The following is a 13,659-nucleotide window of genomic DNA, read 5'->3' on the forward strand; positions in this document are numbered from 1 at the left end:
ATCCTGGGCATTTTCCTGCCCTTTTCCATCAAGTCTTCTGCGCAGGGGCAGGTTGGCGCCCTGAGGCGTCTTTGGCGCATGCTCAGTTGGCACGGATTTCCTCTTGCGGCAACGCCCCATGTGTGTATGCGTAGTAAGCCCTGGACTCTTACAGCTATATAGACATTTCTGTTAGGGTGTCTGATGCCTCCTCACCTGCCAATGTATAGGTTTAATGCTGGCAATACAGTCATGGCCAAAAATATTGACACCCCTGCATTTCTGTCAGATAATGCACCACATCACACAGAAAATAGTTGCAATTACGAATGTTTAGGCATTCTCATGTTTAGGCATTCTCATGATTAGGCATTCTCATGTTTATTTATTTTGTTTGTATTGGTATGACACAAAAAGTGGAGAAACAAAAAGCCAAATTGACACATTCCACGAAAAAACCCAGAAATGGACTGGACAAAATTATTGGCACCCTCAATTTAATATTTGGTAGCACACCCCTTGGAAAAAAAATAAAAAACTGAAATCAATCGATTCCTGTAACCATGAATGAGTTTTACACCTCTCTACTGAAATTCTGTACCACTCTTCTATCGCCAACTGCTCCAGGTCTCTCAGATTGGAAGGGTTCCTTTTCCCAACTGCTGTTTTGAGATCTCTCCACAGGTGCTCTATGGGATTTAGATCTGGATTCATTGCTGGCCAGTTCATTACTTCCCAGTGCTTTGTTTTAAACCATTTCTGGGTGCTTTATGATGTGTGCCTTGCGTCATTGTCCTGCTGTAAGACCCATGACCTATGACGGAGACCCAACTTTCTGACACTGGGCCCTACATAGCACCCCTGAATTATTTGGCAGTCCTCAGACAAGACATCCAGTGCCTGAAGCAGCAAAGCAACCCCAAAACATTAGCAATCCTCCACCATGTTTGACTGTAGGGACTGTATTCTTTTCTTTAAAGGCCTCCTTTCTTTTTCTGAAAGCAGTAGAATGATGGGCTTTACCAAAAAGCTGTAATTTTGTTTCGTCTGTCCACAGCACATTCTCCCAAAAGGATTTTGGCTTCCTCAGGTAAGTTGTGGAAAGTTCTTTGATCAATTTTTCTCTTTCACATTCTTTTTTATTTATCTTTTTTTATTCTCTTTTTTTTTTTCTTTTTTCCACATCCAGGGAGATTAGCTACAGTGCCATGGGCTGTAAACCTCTTGACAATGTTGCGCACAGTAGACACAGGAACATTAAGATCTCTGGAGGTGGACTTGTAACCTTAAGATTGTCCATGCTTTTCCATCATTTTTTTTGTTCTCAAATCCTCAGACAATTCTTTGCTGCTCTGTCTCTTCTCCATGCTCCTTGTCGCACACGGAGACACTCAACAGAAAGGTTGAGTCAAATTTTCACCATTTTAAAGCGGAGTTCCACCCAAATTTTGAACAATATCTGTATGTATTCTCTTCCTTGCCTAGATGCTGACATGCCGTTTAAAAAAATTTAAATCGCCGTAATTACCTTTTATTTTTCTATTATTCTTTGCACTTCCTGGTTCTCCTCCCGTGGGAGTAGGCGTGTTTCTAACCTCTCCCAGACTCCTGGGAGCTAGTCTCAGGCTTCCCAGGATGCCACTGAGCATGTGCGGGAACGAGCGGTGAATGCTGGGAGCACAGCATTCACCACATCCAGGAAATAAATGCTTGTGGGCTTCAAATGCCCACAATGAAGATGGAAACCGCCTGCAGTGAATAATATAAGTTATTCTTTACGACGAAATCTGACACAGGCGGACATATTACACACAATATGTGAGTATGTAATGCTGAGAAGAAAAGTTTGTGAATGCACTCAAAAAAAAAAAAAAACGATAGATAGGTGGACCCCCGCTTTAACTGGTTGCTGGTGTGATTTCTATATTGTCAGCACCTGTTAATTGATACAGGTGAGTTTAATTAAAAATTACAGAATCATCACAAATTTTGTATTGCAATTATTTCTTACGATTTTGAGAAGGTGCCAATGATTTTGTCCAATCCATCTTTGAAGTTTTGTGTGGAATGTGTCAGATTTGGCTTTTTGTTTCTCCACTTTTTCGTGTCATACCAATACAAACAAAAGAGATAAACATGAGAATGCCTAAATATTTGTAGTTGCAGCTTTTCTGGGTGAAGTCGGACATTATCTGACAGAAATTCAGGGGTGCCAATATTTTTGGCCATGACTGTATATGTTCCAATCTCATAGTACAATAGTTATAATTAGACACCTAATACATAATTGTGAAGTGAAAGGAAAATGATAAATGGTTTTCATTTTTTTTTACAAATAAATGACTGAAAAGTGTGGCGCGCATTTGTATTCAGCCCCCTTTACTCTGAACTAAAATCTAGTGGAACCAATTGCCTTCAGAAGTCACTTAATTATTAAATATAGTACACCTGTGTGTAATTTAATCTCAGTATAAATACAGTTGTTTTGTGAAGCCCTCAGAGGTTTGTTGGAGAACCTTAGTGAACAAACAGCATCATGAAGGCCAAGGAACACCCCAGGCAGGTCAGGGATAAAGTTGTGGAGAATTTTAAAGCAGGGTTAGTTTATAAAAAAATATCCCAAGCTTTGAACATCTCACAAAGCTCTGTTCAAACCATCAACTGAAAATGGATTTTCGATTTTTTTTCGAATTTACAAATTTTCGAATTTACAAATTTTAAAATTTAAGAATTTACTAAAAACGAATGAAATGAAAATCCCAAAATTAGAAAATTCGAAAATCCAAAAATAACAGAAGAAAATTCGAAAATTCGAAAGAACAAAGATCTAAAAATTCTAAATAATAACTAACTAATCATAACTAACTATTAACTACTTGCCGCCCGCGCTAAAACCGGAAAAAGACATCTACAGGGCAGGCCTTAATTGCTGGGAGGGCGTCCATGGAGGGCTGTCTGCACGACCTGCGATCACTGAGTCTATGAGACTCGGCTGATCACAGATCCGAGTAAGGGGTCAATCCCGGCCCCTTACCACGTGATCAGCTGTCAGCCAATGACGGCTGATCACGTGATGTAAACAGAAGCTCGGTAATCGGTATTTTTTTTTCCTCACACTGTCAGCGTGAAGGGAAAAAAAATCACCACTCACCGACTTCTGTCAGAGGGACATCGGTCCCTCACACAGAAAGCCACGGCTGCATTTTCTGTGCCCACCAGTGTCGGCTGCCAGTGCCCACTGTGCCACCTACCAGTGCCACCTATCAGTACCCACCAGTGCCACCTACCAGTGCCCACGGTGCCACCCATCAAAGCCCACCAGTGCTGCCAATCAATGCCTATCAGTGTCTCATAATCAGTGCCACATATCAGTGCTGCCTAACAGTGTCACAATCCAGTGCCTACCAGTTCCCATCAGTGCCACCCATCAGTGATCATCAGTGCCCATCAGTGCCACCTGTCAGTGCCCGTCAGTGCCACCTATCAGTGCCACCCATCAATGCCAACCATCAGTGCCACCCAGTGCCACCTATCAGTGCCACCTCATAGGTGCTTATCAGTTCCACCTATCAGTGCCCTTTAGTGTCGACTTATCAGTGCCCATCAGTTCTGCCTATCAGTGCTCACCAGTGATGCCTGGCAGTGCCCAACAGTGGTGCCCACCCAAAATGCCCACCAGTGATGCTCATCAGTGCCCACCAGTGATGTCAATTAGTGCCTATCAATGCTGCTTTCCAGTGCCCATCAGTGATGCCTGTTAGTGCTTCCTCATCAGTGCCCATCATTGTGTCGTCCATCAGTGCCCATCACTGCCACCTATCAGTGCCCATAAAGGCTGCCCATCAGAGCAGCCTATCAGTGCCCATCAGTGATGCCAATTAGTGGCTATCAGTGCTGCTTTCCAGTGCCCATCAGTGGCGCCTGTCAGTGCCTCCTCATCAGTGCTGCCTATCAGTCCCCATCAGTGCCGCCCATCAGTGCCCATTACTGCTGCCTATCATCATTCAAAGTACGACAGCGGTGAAAGCTGAAAATTGGCCTGGGCAGGAAGGGGGTGAAAGTGCCCAGTATTGAAGTGGTTAAATGAGACTTTAGTGATTGGAATTCCATAGAACTTATTATGTTTTAGAGAAAAGACATTTACATTTTTCACAAACTGAAAACCTGAACCAGCCTTCACTTTTGATGGATTTAGGGGATGTCTCAGCTGGAAGTGTTGGTCCAACCCATGAAGTGAATGTCCCATCGCTGCCAAGATGAAAGCTTCTTCTTCCGCTGGTCTTATTCAGAATCGGCGTGCCGAAGACTCGTGAAGAGGAAGCTGGAGCCAGCAGCAGCTCTCCGTGGATCTCAGAGATTTTTCAGTTTAATTAGCTGGAAAATGAAATGCAAAAGAGATGCCACCTCACACATGGAGAGCACAATCTCCAACAACTGCAAAATCCATCTTCAGCTGTCAAAACCCTTTTTTTTTTTCATTACTGCCTCATCCACAGTGACTAAAGCTTATAAAATATTTAAAGTGGACTCCCAACATTTCCTTCAGTCTTGCACAGCTGTACCGGCTCCTTTCCTGTACTGAAACTGCTTATTATGATTCCACTGCACACTGTGAGCTTCTCAGTGGAAGAACAGTGTCCCATCATTTGTGGCAGAGGGAGGGATAGTGCCCCAATGTTGGTGTTAGAGGCAAAAAATACTTCCCCATCTTTGGTGTTAGTGGGAGGAATAATGCTCCATTCAAACAGGTGGGGTTCTTGCGAGCCACAAGTGGACCAATGCCTCTAAGGAGTAAAACAACTATATTTAAAGCAGCAAACACTTCACCACGTTTCATTCCGTGTATTTGAATATAAATAAAATCAATTGTGCTCGCGCTAAAAATGTGAATTGAAAAAAATATGAATACATATAAACTGAGTATAAAATATAAACTAATTGTGCAGAAATATTAAACCATAATTAGTATGCTAATAAAAACATACATGTAAAAATATATATATATATATAATGTGCAATCCTTATATATAAAATTCACAAAGTGCATCCACATAAAAGTGCAATCCTTATATAAAATGCTGAAAGTGCATCATGCATGAATATAGACCTAATTAATAAGTGCAAATCCTGTGACAATCAAGTGTCCAAACAAAATACGATCAGCAGATTCAAACTGAAACAAAGAAGTGCAAGAAAACAGTGTCCATGAATGAAGTGTTCATCATGCTTCTCCTGAAAAGTGTCCAAATCACAAGCTGGATGTGCTCTCCCGTGATCCCCCACTTGTGCTTGCGCTCACCTCTATTCATGTGACACGGTAGTTAAACAGTGTCAAAACACGCATTGGGGCCACTCCTGGGCTCACTCAGGATGCAGTGATGTATGTCCAATCCTCACAGGTAAAACATCATTCATAAAAGAGAAAAAGAAAGCTCCATGGTGTAATATAGTAAGGGATTTATTTAAAGTAAAAGAAGTTCCTCCAGGAGGGTACTCACAGTATGCAGGTGCTACAGTGCACCAAACTATACAGGTGTGTTTCGTTTAGCAGCGGCTCGTATGGCGTGCGGTGTGGTATATATTCCTCTTCTTCCCTGCTGACAGCTCCGTCCTACCCCTCCCCTGTCATAATTACAGCTTCTATGAACGAAACATTATCTATGAATGGAGCATGGGCAGATGATTGACAGGTCCACCCTCTCTATTCATAGATAGCGTTTCATTTATAGAGGTTGCAGTTACAGCTTCTTTGAATGGAGGAGCTGGACGGAAAAGGTGGGCATAGTCAGGCACTCTTGTTAAATGTCTGTCAAAACTCCCTGGGTTTTATCAACCCTTGCCGCAATGGAAGATTAAAGACAAGTAAAAGGCCCAAACACTTGTAACTCCAGTGTGACTAATGCCGCGTACACACGATCGGACTTTCCGCCAACAAAACCGTGGATTTTTCTTCGAAGGGTGTTGGCTCAAACTTGTCTTGCATACACACGGTCACACAAATGTTGGCCAACAATTATGAACGTGGCAACGCCGTGACGTACAAGACGTACGACGAGCCGATAAAAAGGAAGTTCAATAGTCATGTGATATCCCTATTTTAGAACGCTAGTTTTACAAGACCGAGCGCTTCTGGCTCGTACTTGATTCCGAGCATGCGTGAGCTTTTGTGCGCGGACTTGTGTACACAGGATCGGACTTTCCGACAAGAACGTTATGTTGGCGAAAAATTTGAGAGCCTGCTAGCCAACGTTTGTTGTCAGAAAGTCCGACAGCAAATGTTCGATGGAGCATACACACGGTTGGACTTTCAGCCAACAAGCTCACATCCAACATTTCCCGTCTGAAAGTCCGACCGTGTGTATGCGGCATTAAAGGTAACTAAAAGTCCATAAATTAGTCCATGTATTATTAGATAAAAGATGGCATCCGTGTACATAGGGCTGCCATCAGGTAGGAATAGAAGCAAAGATTCCAGCGAAGCTGAGAATAACAAGGAAGAGAGGCCCCTCTAAGTGTAGAAAATGAAAACACTTTAATAGTAACACACAAATGGCAACTCACATGAGTGAAGATAAAACGAACACATCTGTAGGTGAAAGACGTCCTAGGAGCAGGATGGGTAACCAGCTAATGGTTCCTCCACTTCTCTGCTGGTCTGGTGGGGAGAGGTGTAGCAGGCACATCAATATGTGTGGATAACCCAAGAGGGTAGGGGGCGGTGAGCTGTCAAAAACCCTCACTCATGGAACTGCAATGCATACAGTCCTCACTGTGTACCGCTGTAGATGGAGAAACGGCCGTGCGGTGGATGTTCCAAAACGAGGCTTGGAGAGCATGGGGCAGAGCGGCGTAGGGTGATGACGTCACAAATGTGTGATGGGTTTCTGCAGCTGCGCTCCTTTCTCAAGCATGCTCCACCAGACCAGCTGAGAAATGGAGGAACAATTAGCTGGTTACCCATCCTGCTCCTGGGACGTCTTTCACCTACTGATGTGCTCGTTTTATCTTCACTCATATGAGTTGCCATTTGTGTATTACTATTAAAGTGTTTTAAATTTCTACACTTAGAGGCGCCTCTCGTCCTTGTTATTATGCAATGGAAGATTATGGCGGTGTGGGTAGGGGTTTCGGAGGATAAAGATTTAAAGGAATGCAGGAGCAACAGCACAAGGGACAAACCAGTTGAATAGTAAATCATGTCCCTTGTGCTGATGTTTAATTTTTTTATTTTGACTAAACCTAGACTTTTAGTGGACTTGTATCCATACAGTAGAAGTAAGTGTAAATTATTACTGTAGCTCAGAGACTAAGGGAAGGTTGTCCGATGTGTTTTAGACACATGTCAGGTGAAAAAAAAAAATGTATCGAGGTTTAATTAGTCCTAAATGGGAAGTAAGAAATCTCTCAAATGCTTTCTACAATTCCATTTAAAAGGATACCATTTAATCCTCTATCCGCTGATCTATATGAGACACTAGGGTTTATATGATGCACTTATTACTTTATTCATTAATTCAGCTGCTCGTATGAAGTGTATGAGATAATTAACTTCCTATCAAACTGCGGTAATTGACCATTAACTGGTGCTCTTCAAATCCCTTGACTGCTTGTAAAGTCCATGTCATCTTGGAAGATCTCTTACTTTTTCATCATCAGAGTTAATAGCCGAAAGATGAATTCCAGGTATGCAATTTTTACAAAGTTACATTGGTCTAGCTTGAACCAATGTAAGTATACAGTATATGTGCCATACCTCTGGGGTGTGCATGGCAGCGGGAAATAACTATATTAGGCATAGTTTCTCATTTAAAGTGATCTTTACTTTTTCACGTCCCATGTCAAGTGGCTACCCTGCTGCATTGTAAACACAGGAGGCCAGCCAGTGGACACGGGTGCCATTCAGAGAACCCTTTTAATTTTTAACAAAGAATGCAAAGTGTTCCCTGATTGGACAAGGTCGAGATTGTGACATTCCCACCTTGTCCAATTAGAAAACACTTTGAGGCAATGCAGAGGGTTTTCTGAATGGCACCCCTGCTGAGTGAGTAGCCTCCACTCGGCATGGGACTTAGAAGCCTGCGGCGACCACTGTAGTAACAATGCCTACCTTAGTGATTTTAAGCTTGATTGGGGATTGGCCAGGCATGGAACATAGACACATACATTGGTCCAAGCTGGAACAATGTAACTATATAAAATAGATAGGACAGCACAGTACCTAAGTAGTTAGCACTTCTGCCTAGCAGCACTAGGATTGTCGGTTTGAATCTCAACCACTGCACAACCTGGTTGGAGTTTGTATGTTCTCTCTGTGCCTGAATGGGTTTCCTCCCACACTCCAAAGACATTCTGGTAGGTCAACTGGCTCCTGTCTAAATTGGCCCCAGTATGTGTGTGACGGACCACATGGCACCCTGCTTGGGTGCTTCCACCAATATACAGCCTCCTTCACTCTGGAACCAGGTATTATAGCTGAGCATTGTACCCAAGAACTAGACAACAATAGCTTAGGTGCAAACTGGAACTCGTTCTTAATTGTAAATTCACACAGTATATATACCACACAAAATCAGGTAAGAGCTTGCTCATATTATCTTAACAATGCAAATTGTAAACAGTAATATCAGTACATTTAATAAACAGCTACCATAAACATAAACAGTAATCTAATTAACATAAAACATTAAAACATCCCACAATAGTTTGGTAACAAGGTAAAATGGACACAATGCTAGCCACATCTCCAAGACGAATAGCAGACAGACAGAAACAATAGATGACTCAAATAGCAATGGGAATTCAAACTTAGAGGCACGCAATGAGGAAATTATACCATGAGAAAGACACCTTAGTAAACAGATTGTAGCAGGGGACCTCAGCATGAGGTTGTTTTGAGCCGATTGTGTTAACATCTGCTCTGAATCTATGAGTCTAAGGGGGTAGTTGAAGCAGTCAATGCCAGTTTAGGCATAGAGACCCCAAATCTGTAACCAGGTCCTAGGTTCCGAGAGTCTGTGTGTTTCTGGGAGACATGGACCAGAATCCAAAGCAAAACCACTCCAGAAGGCCCCCAGGCACACACCTTCCAAGAATAGAGACCTCTCAAAGCCAGGGCCCATAGTCAGTAGGCAAGAGGCTACCCTGAAGTCCCCTCCAAAAGCCCCTGCCTCGGTTGGGTCTGTCACAATATGTATGTGAGTTAGAGACCTTAGATTGTAAGCTCCTTCAGGGCGGGTACTGATGTGAATGTACAATATATAAGTAAAGTGCTTGTAAGAAGATTAAAATAGCGAGATATGTGCTGTCCCAGCCAGAAGGGTAGGAGTTAATGCCTTTCCTGGTTCTTTGTTTTTTTGGTGGGTTCCTCTCTGGGTTCGGCCCACTAATTCTGTGGTATATAAATCTGGATAGTGGTCCGGTAGGAGAGTTCCGTCTGGGGGACAGAGGGTTCAGGGAGTTCCCCCCGTGGAGAGCCCAAGGAAGAGAGATACTGAAGCTGTAACCAAGGACTGTAAGGGAGGGAGACAAAGAATGATACCCACGAGGAGCGAAGGAAGTCATCTATCACCATCAGGATGTTAAGCCATCTGAACCTGGGGTTCGCCTCAAAGACATCAGCACTGGCACTTGCCTTTGAAGGACTTACATCTGTATGAGAGTGCCTCTAAAGGACTGTAATTGCTTGGACTTCCCCTTTGCAGGTATGTTGGGCAACACAAGCCTGTAGTTAGGAGTAGGGACTTAGGGAAAAAACCTGTACTTGTATGTTGGATGTTTAAATGTTCATTCTGCATTCTGCAGTATTGAAACCTTGTACTTGCCTAGTCTGAAGTTACTGGAAGGGGTGTGTTGCTAGTAAACGGCACACATAGTTCACCAAGTGGGTCTTAAAACTTTAGGGTATGAAGACACAAGTGGTTACCTAGGGTAACGAAGATTTAAAAAGCAGCCTGTCAGTAGCGTGTACCTGTTATAGGTAGCATGGCCTCTAGCATGAGGGAGATGTTATTGCCAATTCTTCCACCAGCAGTCTGTCTCCCAGAGCAGATCCCCACAACAGAGGTTCCCATCCTGTACAGAGGTACAGAAGCTCAAGAATTAAGTTAAGTGCATGTGTGGAGGCCACACATAGTGCACGGAGGGGCTCACTCCACTATTGGGGAGTAGTAATGGAAGATGCTACACAGGTGGATGTGGACAGAGCTCAGCATGTCCCTCCAAAATGCAGATTACAGAGAAGGTGTGCATAGTCGTGGGGAACCTGGAAGTTAACTGGAGAACATTTACAGTGCAAGTGTACATGGTGTATGTTTATCTCTAAGAGTAGAGGCCCACCTTAAGGTTGCATATTCCCCCACAGCAACTTCAGCCTTGTCCCAGGGCATAGTTGCCAACAGTCCCGATTTTCCCGGGACAATCCCGAGTTTGGGACTGTCGTCCCGATTTAATTTTGTTCCGAGCGTTTTCACAAATTTTTGGGTTTGTCCTGAGAAAACCGTGAGTGTTTTTCTCAAAAAAACGGCAACGGCTCCACAAAAATGGCCGCCGTCGCCTCCACGAGTCAGTCAATTAGTTGTTTCCCCTTGTGTTCAGTGCAGGGGAGAGGGGCAGCCAATTGGCTTCTCTCTTCAGTGTACAAATAGAAGATTCTATTGTACACTGAAGCCTATTGGCTACAGAGATTGGCGACCCCTCCCCCCTTCCCCCTCTCCACTGAACACAAGGAAATCCTCCCTCCGCTCTGCCCCGTGTGTGTCAGTGTTTCGTCATCTGGGATAGACGAGTAGAGAGGGGGGGCGCTGGGGAGCAGCTGCTCGTGAGTGTGAGAACTTACTACAGACACGCTTCCTGCGCTACTCTGCATACTGGCTAGTTGGTGATGTGCCCTATAATGTGCCCCCTGAGGTGCCCCATGCCCTAATGTGCCATGTGCCCTGATGTGCTATGTACCCTGTGCCCTAATGTGCCATGTGCAATGTGCTATGTGCCCCGATAAGCCCCATAATGTGCTATGTGCCATAATGTGCGTTGATGTGCTATGTGCCCCATAATGTGCCCTGATGTGCCCCATAATGTGCCATGTGCCCTGATGTGCCATGTGCCCTGATGTGCTATATGCCCTGATGTGCCCCGTGCCCTGATGTGCTATGTGCCCTGACGTGCCATGTGCCCTGATGTGCTATATGCCCTAATGTGCTATATGCCCTGATGTGCCCGTGCCCTGATGTGCCATGTGCCCTGATGTGCCATAATGTACCCTGATGTGACCCGTGCCCTGATGTGCCATGTGCCCTGATGTGCCCCATAATGTGCCATGTGCCCTGATTTTTCCATAATGTGCCCTGATGTGCCCCGTGCCCTGATGTGCTATGTGCCCTGATGTGCCCCGTGCCCTGATGTGCCATGTGCCCTGATGTGCCCCATAATGTGCCATGTGCCCTGATGTGCCCTAATGTGCCCCGTGCCCTGATGTGCCCTGTGCCCTGATGTGCCCTGATGTGCCCCATAATGTGCCATGTGCCCTGATGTGCCATAATGTGCTCTGATGTGCTATGTGTCCTGATGTGCCCCGTGCCCTGATGTGCTATATGCCCTGATGTGCCCTGATGTGCTATGTGCCCCATGCCCTGATGTGCTGTGCCCCGATCTCCTATGCCCTGATGTGCCCCGTGACCTGATGTGCCTTGTGGCCCGGTGCCCCGTGCCCTGATGTGCCCCGATGTCCTGTGCCTCAATGTCGTGTGCCCTGATGTCCTGTGCCTTGATGTGCTGTGCCCTGATGTGCTGTGCCCTGATGTGCTGTGCCCTGATGTGCTGTGCTCTGTACCCTGATGTGTTGTGCCCTGATGTGCCCTATACGCTGATGTGCTGGGCTCTGTACCCTGATGTGTTGTGCCCTGATGTGCCCTATATGCTGATGTGCTGGGCTCTGTACCCTGATGTGTTGTGCCCTGATGTGCCCTATATCCTGATGTGCTGTGCCCTATACCCTGATGTGGCCTGGTGTGCTGTACCCTGATATGCTGTGCACTGATGTGCCTTGTATCCTGATGTGCCTTGTGCCCTGATGTGGCCTGATGTACCGTACCCTGATGTGTTGTGCCCTGGGCCGGTCTGGATGAAGTCCAGGGCCACATTTTTGTCCCAGTCCAGCCCTGGCCCCCTCCCCCATATCACCACCATACCTGCCCCCCCTCCCTCATGTCATCACCATACCTGTTCCCCCCATGTCACCACTATACCTGCACCCCCCCCCCCCCATATCACCACCATGCCTGCACCCGCCTCCCCCCATGCCTGCACCCCCTCCGGCCTAGTCACCACCATGCCTGCACCCCCTCCGGCCTAGTCACCACCATGCCTGCACCCCCTCCGGCTTAGTCACCACCATGCCTGCACCCCCCAGGTCACCATCATGCATGAACTCCAAAATCACCACCTTGTCTCCACCCTTCCCCAAGTTAGCCTGTAACACCCCAAGTCACCATGCCTCCACCCACACACCTCTCTCCCCTTGTCACCAGTCTTGAGGAGATGTAGCTAGACTGTAGCCAACACTCCATCTGCAGCCAACACTCCGCTGGTGACACCTGACGTAAGAGGTACTGTACTGGGAATGCCTGATGGAAGGAGACACTCTGCTGGGGGCACCTTATGTAAGGACAGACTCTGCTGGGGACACCTGATGGCATTTAGTGGCAGGCGACGTGGCTAGTGACACGCTCAGGGATCCCACTGATTCTGCATTATGGTGAGTTGAATGATTTCATTTTATATTACAATGTAATAATAGAAATAATGCGCTTCAATCACCCTGACAACACCATAACAACCATGGTGCTGGGATGATTGAAGCGCCAACACCAGGTGTTTGGAGTATCTTTATCTGCTGATGGTTAAACTCTGGAATACACATTGCTATTGTGGTGTAGGATCTGGGTCTGCTGTCCCTCCATCCCTCTACCCCCCTCTCCCCCTTTCCCTCTTCATCCCTCATTCATCTCAGACTCTGACCACACCCCATTTTAGCCACGCCCATGTAAGCCACGCCCACTGTTTCACATAGACCACGCCCATTTTTGCGTGGCACGCTTTGCGCGTCACATTTTTCTTTTTTATGCCACGCCTACTGACGCATGCCCCACCCCCTAATTATAGGCTGACTCCGCCTATAGCCAAAAAAGTGTCCCGAAAATACATTTTTTTTACAATGTTGGCAACTATGCCAGGGCATTGATGAAGACAGCAGAAAACAAAGGTACACCATGTGAAGGAAAGTGACCCTGTACAAGACAGTATGGATTCATGAAAGACAGAAGTTGTCAAACAAACCTGATTTCTTTTTATGAGGAGGTAAGAAAAACCTTGGACAGAGGGGTGGCGGTGGACGTGGTATACTTGGATTTTGCAAAAGCATTTGACACAGTTCCCCACACACAGCTCATGTGTAAGGTAAAGTCTACAGGCTTGGAAAGATCAATTTGTAAATGGATAGAAAACTGTCTAAAAGACAGAATTCAGAGAGTAGTGGTTAATGATTCTTACTCTGAATGGTCTAAGGTTATCAGTGGCATACCCCAAGGTTTAGTGTTGGGACCCTTACTTTTTAATTCCTTTATAAATGATATAGGGTAGAGATTAAAAGTAACATTTCTGTCTTTGCGGATGACACCAAGCTAT

The sequence above is a fragment of the Aquarana catesbeiana genome, linkage group LG01, assembly GCF_042186555.1.
Source record: "Aquarana catesbeiana isolate 2022-GZ linkage group LG01, ASM4218655v1, whole genome shotgun sequence".
Lineage (NCBI taxonomy): Eukaryota > Metazoa > Chordata > Amphibia > Anura > Ranidae > Aquarana > Aquarana catesbeiana.